Raw genomic sequence first — 15,806 nt, 5'->3', positions numbered from 1 at the left:
GAGAAGAATGTGTTGAGGACCAGTGCAGGCAAGTTTAAAAGAATAAATAATTATGATTGGCTAGTTTTTTTTTAATCTAGCAGAAAAGTAAAATATATCAAACTGAGTGATCATGCACAGGTATTGTGTAGGGTTAGGATGGAGCCATTGGGTAATTCGTATGGTGTGCCTATAAAAGGAGGACTATGTGTAGCCTCCAGAAAGATCACTACAATTTTCTCTATGGTTGAAAATTACTGTGAAAACTGCATCTTTCTTTTTTACTGTAAACTCAATTCTTACTCTACAAATTAGAAATTGCCTGTAAGGAAACAAGAAGCTACAACTGCTTTTGAATATTATTAGGAGAAGCCATCAGCTTCCTACCAAACAAATAAACTAGCCATCAAAGTATAGCAGCTTGACATTTCCCTTCTTTTAATGTTGCATGTCACATTTCCATTGTATATTTCAGAGAAAGCAGCAGGAAATCTGTTTTGACTTTAAAGTTTGTGAAAGTAGAGACTAAGGCAATAGGTGATTTAACTTTAAGGTTGGTATAAAATGAGTGCAAAGGATAACTCCTTCTGGCAGTCATTAAAATTAAATAATCGAGTTAAGGAAATCTATATCTCCATTGTGTAACTACTTCCTTTAGCTAGTTCTTGAAAGGCGGCCAGCAGCAACAACTTAATAAACCAGAAAGCGCAATAGTATTTGGAACTTGACCTAAATAATGCAATGGTCAGAAGAAAGGGACAAATATGTCCCAGAGAAAAGCTGTGTCCAAAGCAAATGGATTCTGCTGAGGAGCATGAGATAAAAGGCTGGATTAATCACATTTAAAAATGATGGAGAAGCTGCTTTGAATGTTTGAAAAACAAGGGCTGTCTGTCAGGGAAACAAGTTGAACATTGCGTAACAGTGGTATCCACTTTTGTAAATAGTTATTAGTATCTGGCTGGTGTATTATGCCTCACAATATAGTCGGAAGCAATACGAAACTGGAAGTAAGGTCACTGTTGAGAGTAATTATGTTAATATCTTGGAAAATTATAAATAATTTCTCATAGAGAATTCTGGCATTGGCAGGAGGTAGAAGGGGAAGAGGATTTCTATGCAAACTCATTGCCTACCACAAAAGCAAGCACACACAATCTGTTCCTTTGTTTCCATCACCCATTAATTTTTTATTTAACCCATTGAACACAAATATTTGAAACATCGGAGGTGAAATCCTGACTCCATTGTAATCAACAGGAGTTTTGCCATTGACTTTAGTGAGCATAGGATTTTGCCCAGGGTTTTCTTCATGATCCTTTTCCAGACCTTTAAGATTTGTCTATATGGGGAGTTACTGTGTGGCAAGCCAGGACTGATACTTCCATAGTACTTTCCAGTGGGTTTGTATCCTTTTATTCTTCCACCCTACCTTCTGTATCTGCTACTTTCTGAATATGTTCTGGCAGCTTAACTTTTAGGTAGTTTCATTTTTGTTTAGATTCCCCTAACCAGGAAAGTGATGTGTTAATGTGCATGCTCCGGCTTTCCATTGCAGCCTCACTCTAAAGTATGATTTGTCATGTTGCATTGTTTCTGGAAGCTACCACGATGCATCACAACATACAGTTGCTCTAGAAGCCAAAAACAAGATGGTGGCAACACTTCCAAGTGTAGAAATAGTTTAGCAATAATATATGACGAATAGTAATTGCTTTTGTTTTCAATAGCTTATTAGGAGTTGCATTGCCTAACACATTGTAGGGATCAGGCTCAGTGACTTTAAAATCCTGAGCAGTTCCTGTGATAGAACCTGTTACAAAACATAGTTCAAATGACAGTGCATTAAATGATGCTTTCCTAGCTCTACAGCATGTTATAACATGTCAGAATAACTTATTGGGAAAGAAGCAATTTCTGTTGATTTTTCATTAACAAAAGAGTTACAAATGTTTCCTCTGTTTAGAATTAATATTTAAGTTGAATACTTGCTAGTAAACTCTCAAAGTCTTACGCATGGCTTTTGCTTTGGGACTTCCACTTGTTTTAATGGAAGGTGAGCGACTAGGACAATGTTGGTATAACTATGCTGGCATCGCCACCGAGTAGCGACACAGTGTATACTGACAGAAGGCGATTTTCTGCTGATATAGAAATGCTGACATAGGAATGATGTTAGTGATGCTGACAGAAGCACTCTTTCATCAGCATAGCTGTGTTGATACTGGAGTTTTTGTCAGCATAGCTGCGTTGCTCAGGGGTGTGATTTTTCACACCCCTGACTGACATAACTATGACAATATAAGGGTTTTATAGGGTTTTAAGGGTAGACCATGCCTAGAACTCTCCACAACAAATTAGATGCTAGGAACCTTTTGGACAAGCCAACATGTGCCTAAGGTTTAATACTGAGGGACAGGAGCTCCATATTTCACATATATAAGGTCAAAGTGATATTTTTTTAATTGAAGAGGTTGTAAGAACAGCCTAGTGGGGCTAGAGCAGTTTGGTTCTAAGATCCCACCCTATGGACTAAGTTTTGTTTTGTTTCTTTAAAGAACTAGCAACTTTGGGAATTGGGGCTGAGGGCTTCTGGCTTTTGCATCTTCAGAGTGCTGCTGGGTCTGCCACACTCTGAGGACTGCTATAGTAAGGTCCCTCCATTCCTAATAATTTATAGCTTTATTTCAGATTTTGGGTCACAACCCACTGGATGGTCCCTCTAAGGCACAGACTCCCTGGTATCTCATTCCTCATGGCTCTTTTAAGCTTCTTCTTCAACTGATTCATAGTCCACTGAATCAGAAAGACACCCCATCCTTCCCATTAGGATGTCAGTGAACTCCCTAAGCATTTTCAGTGGATTCCTTTGACATCATCCCCAACAGCCTGATTGCCAGATAACTCATCTACTTGTGAAGAGAAGATTTCAATTCCATTTCTTAACTTGCAAGAAAATTTCTTGCTGCTGTTATGGGAGTGTGCTTGCTTTGAGCAAGCATAATTAAATAATAAAACAATTTATGTAGCTAAGTAAGAAGTATGTATATATTAACTATCCCAATTTTTAAAAGCTAAAGTTACAAATGCATACAGTACTTTACCAAATCACACACCCTATGCAATGAAATACATAATAGACTCATCTGTTGAACGGATACATGCTGCTACAGGGAAATGCACATAGAATAAATTAAGAGTAAGGAACCGATAAAGCAGTATTTATACTTACTGAAGATTTCAGAGTAGCAGCCGTGTTAGTCTGTATTCGCAAAAAGAAAAGGAATACTTGTGGCACCTTAGAGACTAACAAATTTATTAGAGCATAAGCTTTCGTGAGCTACAGCTCACTTCATCGGATGCATTTGGTGGACCAAATGCATCCGATGAAGTGAGCTGTAGCTCACGAAAGCTTATGCTCTAATAAATTTGTTAGTCTCTAAGGTGCCACAAGTACTCCTTTTCTTTTTACTGAAGATTGATACATTACATAGACTATTAGGCCTGATTTGTCCCCAGTTACACCAGTTTACACTGCTGGAAATCTGTCAATGGAACATAATTAGACCTGATGTGCACTGTGCGTAAGAGAGGAGAATGTGGCCCATTTTGACATCTATGAACTTTATTTATGATCTATCAGCTGAGGATACGGTCCATCCAGTCTGATTAGTTTTACTTCAATGTACTTTTGTTGGATCCAACTGCTGCTCTCAATTATATGGATGCAAATACAGAGTAATACTTTTAACTATTCATGTGCATAAAAGTAAGCATGGCTTTCAGTGTTGGCAAGTTTGGGTGCTTGAATACTTTACTCTGAGGTTTTCACACACTAAGGTGAAAATGTTTTAGGCCCTGGTACTACAAATATTTATGGATATGCATAATTTGGTTCACACAAGCAGTTCCATTGACTGCAATGGGATTGCAACGTTAGTAAAGTTAAACAGGTGCATGTTCAGAGCTCAAGCCGTACACAGAAAACACTCCCAGTGAATGCTTATTTGTTTAAGGTCCTATTTCCAGTGGAAATAAAAAGAACAAACACTGTGAAACCATTTGTACTGGCTTAGCTTTTGTAAAAACTTATTTTTACAAAACATGCAATTGGAGCCAGACGTGACCTGACAGCGGCTGTTTTATGTATGTAATAATCTTCTAAACTATAATTTAGATTCAAAGACACTGATTAGGATGTGGTCATTTGATAGTTATGTGGAATCACATGATGCTTTATCATCATTAGTTAAGGTCGAATTAGAACTAAGTGCTGCTATTTGGTGTATATGGTGAGGTCAGCTTTTGCAAGCTGGGATGCAGATGACATTTTGCTGTGCTTCAGCAGGTTGAATTCATAATGTTCATTTAGGAAAATTAGCTGACAATTATGTTTAGTGCATTGCAGACTCAAAAAATCAACTCATTGCAGGAGAAACTAGGCTGTACTGCAAGTGGTATTGGCTATCAAGCCATACAATTATGCTGTTATCCCTACAACAGGGACATTTAGTATTCTGATCTGCTTGACACAGAAAAGTTCAACCTTTAAGAGATAACATGTGCTTCTGCTCTGGCTAAGTAACATTCATTATCAAAAAGGGGCTTAATTTTCAGAGGGAGGGGCTCAGCGCCTTCTGAATATGGGGGCTCTTTAAGGTGTCTCAAGTTGAACACCCAAAAATGGAGGTCCCCCAAATCACTAATCACTTCTGAAAATCTTGGCCTCAGTCTGTAACCCTCTCCCAAGCTGTTCTCTTTGGGAGTGGTGCATAGTAAAGAGGTCAATATTTCTGCATGTAATCTCCTAAGAAAAGTTTTCTGACCTTTTTTTTTTAGTAAACTCACCCACAAATGCAAAGAAATGCATCATTCACATGGGTTAATCCATGTAGGACTCGAGTCATAAGTGGTATAATAAAATGAAAGCTAAAGACTATCTCATGTATAGACCATTGTGAAGGTTATGTGAAAGCTTTGCAACATTTCCCTGACAAACATCTGAGCCCCAGCAACACTTTCTAGGATGCAGCAATTGTGACTCTTGAAGAAAAAAAAACAAGCCTAAAAATGTACCTATAAAACCAAAAACCAATTAGGCTCATTTATATAAAAATGACTTGAGCTTATTTGCAGGTAATTCAGAGCCAATCCTAGTCTATTCTCTATTCACAGAGAATGTGCAGGTAGTGCTAGAAATGCCACTTCAAACTCAGTTAGCCCTGGTCTACACTAGGCGTTGAGGTCGAATTTAGCAGCATTAAATCGATTTAACCCTGCACCTGTCCACATGACGAAGCCCTTTTCTTCGACTTAAAGGGCTCTTAAAATCGATTTCCTTACTCCACCCCCAACAAGGGGATTAGCGCTGATATCGGTTTTGCTGGGTCGAATTTGGGGTACTGTGGATAAAATTAGATGGTATTGGCCTCCAGAAGCTATCCCAGCTGCTCCATTGTGACTGCTCTGGACAGCACTCTCAACTTAGATGCACTGACCAGGTAGACAGGAAAAGGCCCGCAAACTTTTGAATTTCAATTTTCTGTCTGGCCAGTGTGGCAAGCTGCAGGTGACCATGCAGAGTTCATCAGCAGAGGTGACCATGATGGAATCGCAAAAGAGCTCCAGCATGGACCGAACGGGAGGTACGGGATCTGATCACTGTATGGGGAGAGGAATCCGTGCTATCAGAACTATATTCCAGTTTTCGAAATGCCAAAACATTTGTGAAAATCTCCCAGGGCATGAAGGACAGAGACCATAACAGGGACCTGAAGCAGTGCCGTATGAAACTTAAGGAGCTGAGGCAAGCCTACCAGAAAACTAGAGAGGTGAATGGCCGCTCCGGGTCAGAGCCCTAAACATGCCGCTTCTATGATGAGCTGCATGCCATTTTAGGGAGTTCAGCCACCACTACCCCAGCCGTGTTGTTTGACTCCTTCAATAGAGATAGAGGCAACACGGAAGCAGGTTTTGGGGACGAGGAAGACGATGATGATGAGGTTGTAGATAGCTCACAGCAAACAAGCAGAGAAACCGGTTTTCCCAACAGCCAGGAACTGTTTCTCACCCTGGACCTGGAGCCAGTACCTGCCGAACCCATCCAAGGCTGCCTCCAAGACCCGCCAGGCGGAGAAGGGACCTCTGGTGAGTGTACCTTTTAAAATACTATACAAGGTTTAAAAGCCAACATGTTTAATGATTAATTTGCCCTGGCATTCGTGGCTCTCCTGGATCTATTCCCAAAGCCTTTGCAAAAGGTTTCTGGGGAGGGCAGCCTTATTCCATCCACCAAGGTAGGACACTTTACCATTCCAGGCCAGTAGCACGTACTCGGGAATCATTGTAGAAAAAAGCATTGCCGTGTATGTTTGCTGGTGTTCAAAGAACATCCTTTCTTTATCTCTCTGTGTTATCCTCAAGACAGTGATATCTTTCATGGTCACCTGGTTGAAATAGGGTGCTTTTCTTAAGGGGACATTCAGAGGTGCCCGTTCCTACTGGGCTGTTTGCCTATGGCTGAACAGAAATGTTCCCCGCTGTTAGCCACACGGTTGGGGGAGGCAAAATGCGACCTTATAACGAAAGCACATGTGCTATGTATGTAATGTTAACAGCAAGGCTTACCGTGAAAGAGTGTACCTATTGTTCTATAAAACGTGTCTTTTTAAATAGCACTGTCCCTTTTTTTTTACCACTGTCTACCAGCTGCATGTGTTTCAAGGATCACAGGATCTTCTCCTTCCCAGAGGCTAGCGAAGATTAGAAGGCGAAAAAAACGCACTCGTGATGAAATGTTCTCTGAGCTCACGCTGTCCTCCCACACTGACAGAGCACAGATGAATGCGTGGAGGCAGACAATGTCAGAGTGCAGGAAAGCACAAAATGACCAGGAGGAGAGGTGGCGGGCTGAAGAGAGTAAGTGGCGGGCTGAAGAGAGGGCTGAAGCTGAAAGGTGGCGACAGCATGATGAGAGGAGGCAGGATTCAATGCTGAGGCTGCTGGAGGATCAAACTAATATGCTCCAGCATATGGTTGAGCTGCAGGAAAGGCATCAGGAGCACAGACTGCTACAGCCCCTGTGTAACCAACCGCCCTCCTCCCCAAGTTCGGTAGCCTCCTCACCCAGACGCCCAAGAACGCGGTGCGGGGGCCTCCGGCCACCCAGCCACTCTACCTCAGAGGATTGGCCAAGTAACAGAAGGCTGGCATTCAATAAGTTTTAAAGTTTTAAACTTTTAAAGTGCTGTGTGGCCTTGTCCTTCCCTCCTCCATCACCCCTCCTGGGCTACCCTGGTAATTATCCCCCTATTTGTGTGATGAATTAATAAAAAATGCATGAATGTGAAGCAATAATGACTTTATTGCCTCTGCAAGTGGTGATCGAAGGGAGGTGGGGAGGGTGATTAGCTTACAGGAAAGTAGAGTGAACCAAGGGACGGAGGGTTTCATCAAGGAGAAACAAACAGAACTTTCACACCGTAGCCTGGCCAGTCATGAAACTGGTTTTCAAAGCTTCTCTGATGCACATCGCACCCTCCTGTGCTCTTCTAACCATCCTGGTGTCTGGCTGTGTGTGACCAGTAGCCAGGCGGATTTGCCTCAACCTCCCACCCCGCCATAAATGTCTCCCCCTTACTCTCACAGATATTGTGGAGCACACAGCAAGCAGAAATAACAGTGGGAATATTGGTTTCGATGAGGTCTAACCGAGTCAGTAAACTGCACCAGTGCATTTTTAAACGTCCAAATGCACATTCTACCACCATTCTGCACTTGCTCAGCCTGTAGTTGAACAGCTCCTGGCTACTCTCCAGGTTGCCTATGTACGGCTTCATGAGCCATGGCATTAAGGGGTAGGCTGGGTCCCCAAGGATAACTATAGGCATTTCAACATCCCCAACGGTTATTTTCTGGTCTGGGAAGAAAGTCCCTTCCTGCAGCTTTTGAAACAGACCAGAGTTCCTGAAGATGTGAGTGTCATGTATCTTTCCCGGCCATCCCACGCTGATGTTGGTGAAACGTCCCTTGTGATCCACCAGTGCTTGCAGCACTATTGAAAAGTACCCCTTGAGGTTTATGTACTCGCTGGCTTGGTGCTCCGGTGCCAAGATAGGGATATGGGTTCCATCTATGGCCCCACCACAGTTAGGGAATCCCATTGCAGCAAAGCCATCCACTATGACCTGCACATTTCCCAGGGTCACTACCCTTGATATCAGCAGATCTTTGATTGCATTGGCTACTTGCATCACAGCAGTCCCCACAGTAGATTTGCCTACTCCAAATTGATTCCCGACTGACCAGTAGCTGTCTGGCGTTGCAAGCTTCCACAGGGCTATTGCCACTAGCTTCTCAACTGTGAGGGCTGCTCTCATCTTGGTATTCTTGCACCTCAGGGCAGGGGAAAGCAAGTCACAAAGTTCCATGAAAGTGCCCTTATGCATGCGAAAGTTTTGCAGCCACTGGGAATCGTCCCAGACCTGCAACACTGTGCGGTCCCACCAGTCCGTGCTTGTTTCCTGGGCCCAGAATCGGCGTTCCACCACATGAGCCTGCCCCATTAGCACCATGATGCCCACATTGCCAGGGCATGTGCTTTGAGAGAAGTCTGTGTCCATGTCCTTATCACTTTCGCCTACTCACCCGGTTTCCTTTGCCAGGTTCTGGTGCTGCATATACTGCTGGATAATGCGTGTGGTGTTTAATATACTCCTAATTGCAAAAGTGATCTGAGCAGGCTCCATGCTTGCTGTGGTATGACGTCTGCACAGAAAAAAGGCGCGAAATGATTGTTTTTGGTTGCCCTGATGGAGGGAGGGGAGACTGACGACATGGCTTACAGGGTTGGCTTACAGGGAATTAAAATCAACAAAGGGGGTGGCTTTGCGAGAAATTGAATGGCCGCCTCAAGGATAGAACTCAAAACCCCAAGGATAGAACTCAAAACTGGGTTTAGCAGGCCGTTGATTTCACAGAGGGGGGGAGGAGAAAATGAATACAAAACAAATCTGGTTTATTTCTTGTTTTGAGCCACTTCATCTATCTTTATACATCTTGCTGGCAGCAGACTGTGCAGTATGACCGCTAGCCATTGTCACCTTCTGGGTGCTTGGCAGAAGATGGTGCAGTATGACTCTTGGCCATCGTCTTCTGCTGGCTGCAGATTAAAAGAGAGTGCACTGCCGGTGGGACTCAATCGCCATGAGACGAAACAAGGGAAATGACCTGGCTGAGTCACTCCCATGTTTACCCAGGCGCCCGTTTAAAAGAGCACCCAATACTACATCGACAACGGCTACCAGTCATACTGCACTGTCTGCTGCCAAAAGGCAATAAACTGCTGCTGTGTAGCAATGCAGTACCACGTCCGCCAGCACCCAGGAGACATACGGTGATGGTTAGCTGAGTGGGCTCCATGCTTGTCGTGGTATGGCGTCTGCACAGGTAACTCACGAATAAAGGCTTAAAACGATTGTCTGCCCTTGCTTTTACGGAGGGAGGGAGGGAACGGCGGCCTGACGATATGTACCCAGAACCACCGTGACAATGTTTTAGCCCCATCAGGCACTGGGATTTCTACCCAGAATTCAAATGGGTGGTGGAGACTGCAGGAACTGTGGGGTAGTTACCTACAGTGCAAAGCTCCGGAAGTCGACGGTTGCCTCGGTACTGTGGACACACTCCGCCGACTACATGCACTTAGAGCATTTGTGTGGGGACACACACACTTGACTGTATAAAAATGCTTTCTACAAAACTGACTTCTATAAATTCGACCTAATTTCGTAGTATAGACATACCCTTAGTTGGTAAGCTGACCTTGGATTCTGTCCAGTTTTATAGTCTTTCAAGCTCAAATATGTGTAGTTGAACTAGAGTGTGTCTTTCAGAAAGACATCCAATCCTGCGTGCATGTCATATGGGCCTGAGGACCAGGATCATGTGTTTAACTTTTCTGATTGTTACAATGTGAATAATTTTAAAAATACAAGTTATTTACAATGTGATTATTTACAAGGTGGTTATTTAAAACTTATTTAAGTCCCAGTGGGCCAATTTCTTCTCCTAGTGATATCAGTACAACCTCATTGACTTCAGTTGGGTTAAACTGGAGTAACTTTACTTAGAATTTGGTCCATTTAGATTCAAAAAAGTTAATTTGTGCCCAAACTATAGAATGCACTTCCAAGAAAAGGTAACTTTTAAATAAGAATATTACAGGTAGATAGGCATGATAGTACAGCAGATTAGCCATACTTGTATTACCAAGCAATGCTTATATATGTATATCAAATGCTGATCCTATTGAAAATAACAGCAAATCTTTCAGTGACTTCAGTGAGATCAGGAATTGACTGTTATAAAGACAGATACAAGGCCTCAACATATTTAAATCAAACATTTGTACTCTCTAAAGCTTGGAACATGAGACACGGCTAACATTAGTCTAAATGCCCTAGTCAGACTGGTAGCTTGCTAAAGAGTTGAACTAAAAAGAAAAGGTTGATCATGCAAGTAATCCTAGTAACTTGAGCACATACGTAGTCCCCAGTAGTTGCTTTTATTTGATGCAACAGATGTAATATGGAAATTTAATCTTGTTTATGAACTTGGATGCAAAGCTGAAGCAGAACAGTGGCCAAATCTATCTTGCCTTGATTAGTCCCACTGAAGTTATTTCCTATGTTTAACATGAGCAGGACTTGACTTCACCTTCTTCAGCTGCATGAAAAAATATTTGTTAAAGATTATGAGTTTAAGAAACCTAAGGCTTACAAATTTGCATGGCTAGTGTGCATGGTGGAGAGGGAAAGGATCATGGCAGGATGTGAATGGAATATTACCATCTCTAAGCTAGAAGTTTAATGAAGTAAAACTTCACTTGATGGAGCCAATTAAACTGGGATATGCTCAGTGGCTTTTGCTAATACAAAGTCATCATTCTTCTGTTAAAAACCAGGGCAAGGAGTACCCAATTTGCCCCCAATTTGTTCTCTAATTTAAGCAGCAAACTTTTTTCTTTGAAGGTTCACATGGTAAGTTTTAAGTATTTTTTTTAACTTTTAAATGCATTACTATTGATATTGAAATAGAAATCAGAATATAAATTGTGTCCAGGAAGAAAGTTATGTACATATGCTGTAGGTATGATGGTGCTAAGTAAAGTACAAGTATCCATCTGTAAGTGAGTTGGTTATATACAGGAGTAAGATGGGTTATGAGATAAGAAGTTTGCAATATTATATATAGCATATGTATATCTATATCTACTTAATGAACTAGATCCACAGTTGGAGTCAATCGATGTAGCTCCAAGGACTTCAGTGGCTGACTTACAGTAGCTGAGGATCTGGGACAATGTGTATAACTTGATGCAGCTGTCTGCAAAGTACTACTGACCCACTTAAAAGACCTAGCTTGAGTGAGTGGTGCAATGCTGTGATGGTGTCAATCATTCTTCTCAGACGTGACCCTGAAAGTTTTGGTGGGCTGTTACTCCTTATTCCCAAGAACTCTCACCTATGGAGTCCTGCAGGGTCCAATACTTCCCCTTTTCCCCACCCCATCTCCTTTTTATCTGTATATGAATTCTTGGAGAAGTTGTGAGAAGTTCTAGGCTCCACTGCCAAACATTAGCCAGTGATACTCAGCTGTGCTATTACAAAGATGTAAGAATACTTGAGCGAGATCTATGTCATATGAGGCCAGCAGGAGTCCCTGAGCTCCTGGCACAAAATGCGATATTTTAAAAACAATACCTGGTTATTACCACCAATACCAGTTTATTTTCAAAGCAATTTGCAAATAAAAGAAAACGGACAGAACTCAGGCAAAAGCTATAAATGGAAAAACGTGTTCCTGAGTTAAGTTCTAGGTTCCTACAATTCTTCCAGGCTCTTCCTCCATCAGACTGAGCTAATTCTTGGAAGATTGGTCTTATACACCTGGCAGGATTTCTATCATGCTTCACTGAGAGAGAGAGAGTACTCACTCAATTATAAATTCCAATATGCAGAACCACTGAAAAAAAGAAGACAGAATCAAGTTATGTTGGTAAATATTTATGATAGACATAGGAAAAGAAAAGAAGCAGTGATCACTGCATATTTAGGATGAAAATAACAACCACTTATTCCCCCATTGCACTACTGCATTCTAATCTTAATGACTATATTTGGTGTTCCGATATTATGGTGATGCTATCCCTAGGAATACATAATATCGACAGATGTGTTTTATTATTAAAAATGCTGCTATAATCACACTGGCCAATTCCATTAGTATTTGAACATCATTCATTTCTACTGCTCAGCATAACTAATAGGAATCTTATGGGTAAATCAATTAAGTTACTAAATAATATTCACTAGCTGCTACGGTCTGAATGGATAAGGATTCACAAGGATTGAAAGCAGAAAGCTGGTATTTATCAGAATCTAAACAAATTACACATTCATTTCTAGAAACAGGTTATGAACCTAAATTAGCTTATGACAAAATCATAAAGCCATAGCTTAAAAAAAATAAATCTAAGAAACCACAAAGACTTGACTTTGCAGACTTTAAAAACAAGCACACTTAATACTGTCTGTCACATAAGATATAGGAGAGCTATGTTCTGGAATTGGAATGATTTGATTTTTGGATAATGTGACCAAACTAAATAAAAACATATACTGGGAATTTCATAGTGCTTTGGAATAAGTAAGATTTCATTCCGAAAGTCATTACTACGAGAGTTAGTATTAGTATAAGTATTATGGAAGTACTGGTAGTAGCTCCATATTAAAGCTGAGTTTGGTACTTGAGAATAGTATGTATCCTTCGTAAAATTACAGCATTTACTGTTTGAGTACTGATTGAATTTTCTGAGTATTAGTATTTTATGTAGAGCACCTAGAGGTCCTGGTGAGGGACTGGTGTTCTGTTGTGCCAAGTGGTGTAAACACATATAAAGAAATGATGGTTCCTGCCCTAAACTGTTTACATTCTAAGGCCCTGATCCTGGAAATATGCTCATGATTAATTTACTGCCATGTGCAGGCCCATTGAATTCCATGGGATGACTCACCAGTATAAAGTTAAGTACATGTATAAGTTTGCAGGATCAGGGACTTAGAGAGTTTACTGACTAAGAATTAATAATCTAAGCAGTCAATATCTGAACACAGGGTTTATGACACAGAAGTGGAGATTTTTTTACCATTATTTAATTTATTTTATTTCTGTGTTGACTCAATATTTTTCCAACAAGACAGCAGGCTTTATGGACAAGAACTCAATGATGTGGATTCTGTTATTTGCTGCTGTGTATGATTCTCTTTCAGAAAAGATGTGCTGCTGTGGAAGGTTCTCTTCATTTGATTCCGTATTGTAGGATATCAGTAGTTATTTTGCCTGGCTGATACTTACTTGGCCAAGACACATGCTGTGCAAGCATGGGGAGAAGTAAAAGATGTTTCACATGAAATAATTAACTAGAAAGTTAGCCCTTGAGTTACCCAATAATGCCGACTACCCAGTGTTATTACCCCAGAGGTTAGCATTATGAAATCCCTACTCTTAATGCCAATGGCCTAATAAGAATATACAGTTTAGTTTGTGATTATCTTAATTCCTGTCATCAAAAATACAGGCTGGTTTCAGTGCCTGATACAAGAATAAATTCTCTTTGGCTGTAGTAGCTTCACTTCCTCTACAGTCTAAAGACACTTTAAGACTCCTATCTGTTACTATTCAGAAAATTATGACAGGCTCTGTTTCCCAAACCTGCTCAGACTTGACAGTTAAGTAATTAGAAGGAAACTAAAATCTCTGTAATGTGCTTTGCGTAACAGAATAAATGTCACTGCTCTGTGAGTGGGATCAATACAACACTTGATAGAGCCTAAGAAGACCTTGCGCTGAGCCTGATTTGTAGGGTGCAATGCACCAAGCAAATAGTTATCGTCTACGTATGCGGCTCAGAAAGTCCCCTAAAAAGATGTATTTATCCAGGCTCCTTCAAATAGCCAGACAGAAACAACACAGCAATAGTAGGTATAGTAATGAAATAGTCTTTCACCTCTGGAGATCTAGGTTTGCAGGTCATTTTTGTGGTCTTAACCTGGCCTGTAGGGAGTATTTGTCCACAAAACAAACCCAGCAGATAATTTGTGCAATTAGAGTTTAGTCCTGCAATGTGCTGGGCCCTGATACAGAAAAGCACATAAACACACGCTTTACATTAAGTGGGTGCTTAAATTCCTTATTAAAATTCTTGACCTTGAAACATCTAAAATGTTATTTGAAACTATAATTTTAACACAATCATATTAATTTAATAGTGAAGGTATTATCAATCACTAATTTACTACTAATTATCATTTGTTAGTAGTTAATTGCTAATTAGTAAATAGACTCACTAATTAAGGTAAATAATCTTGAATACATGGCATTTGTATGTCAAATTCAGTTTTCATTAGTGAACACTTAATCACACATTGCTGGAAGTTTCACGGACATCATGTGGCTAAAAGCATTTTTTTTGCATGGTCTCAGGTTACCGGAGTATGAATTTGGAGCCCATGGTAGCTTTACAGCAGTGTAAGAAATGCAGCACTGTTTCTGCAAATTCTTTATAACAGTGTCAGGAAGCAGCAGTGTTGTGAGAATGCTCCATAATAGCCTCTTTTTGAGATCATATATCCTCTTGAAATTGGCAACTCTCTTTTTTAATGCTAAAATTCTTTAAAATCAGAGCTTCTATCCCAAATGAGCAGAAGTTTATTTCCATACTTTATTGGGAGAAACATGCATTTTTGACATCATATGCCTGAATCTCTTTCTGCACTGCAGTAAATCAGAAGTAATTCCACTGTTGCACCAGTGAAGTTATGGAAAAATGCTGTGAGAGAATCAAGCCCCTTCTATTTTACAGTGTCATCTGGATGCTGCACTGAATATACCAAAGCCATGAATTTATTCCTCTGAAGGATTATAAGGTTTCATGAGTTAGTGGTGTTTGGGACCTTTGTTATTTAATATAGTGCTACAGTGACTTGGAAAGTGATAGGACCAATTCTCATCTTGCTTACACCAGTGTTACACTGGTGTGACCATTGTGCCAGATTAGGTGTCCACAAATCAAATTCCTTTCTCTTCAGCTTTCATGTTTTGTGTTGAAAATCCCAATAGGAGTAAGAAATGAAACAGCCATAGGCTGAGTCTTGGAAAAACACCTAGGGGAGTTTGGGTGCCCAGTTTCAAGTAAATTTAATAGGAACTGGATAAACAAATGCTTTAGGCAACTTTGAAAATCCCAGTTTTGTGTCCTCAGAACGTGATCCAAAGCCCATTGGAATCAGTGGAAAGCCTCCCAATGACTAACAGTGGTGTAGATCCAGAGCAACTCTACTGAATTAAGCACCTAAGCAATTCCATTGGCTTCAGTAGAGTTATTGTTGATTTACATCACTGTAAGTCAGTGGGCTTTGGAGTGCCCTTAGAGTGGCAGTTCTCTGACTTCAGTGACATTATTCACATGCTTAAAATTAAGCATTTGTGAAGAACTTTGCTGTCTTGGGACCTTGCATCATTGATCAACATCATCATCATCATCATCACCACCACAGCTTGTCATTCCAAAATGGCAGCCAAGACCTGGTGTTATCATTTATCTTGAATAGTTCCTTGGGAGTACCAGATGTTGACAGCATGCTTTGTATCAGGCAATATTCAAGTGTTTGCCGAGGCTCTCCACATTCACATTTGAGGTTGTTCCTCAGCTTCCACTTGGTCATATTGTCACCAGACTTTGCAATCCCTGTTTTTGCTCAATTTAG

The sequence above is a fragment of the Dermochelys coriacea genome, chromosome 7 (assembly GCF_009764565.3).
Source record: "Dermochelys coriacea isolate rDerCor1 chromosome 7, rDerCor1.pri.v4, whole genome shotgun sequence".
Classification (NCBI taxonomy): Eukaryota; Metazoa; Chordata; order Testudines; family Dermochelyidae; genus Dermochelys; species Dermochelys coriacea.
The sequence above is the reverse complement of the archived record's forward strand: the minus strand, read 5'-3'. Positions refer to the sequence as shown.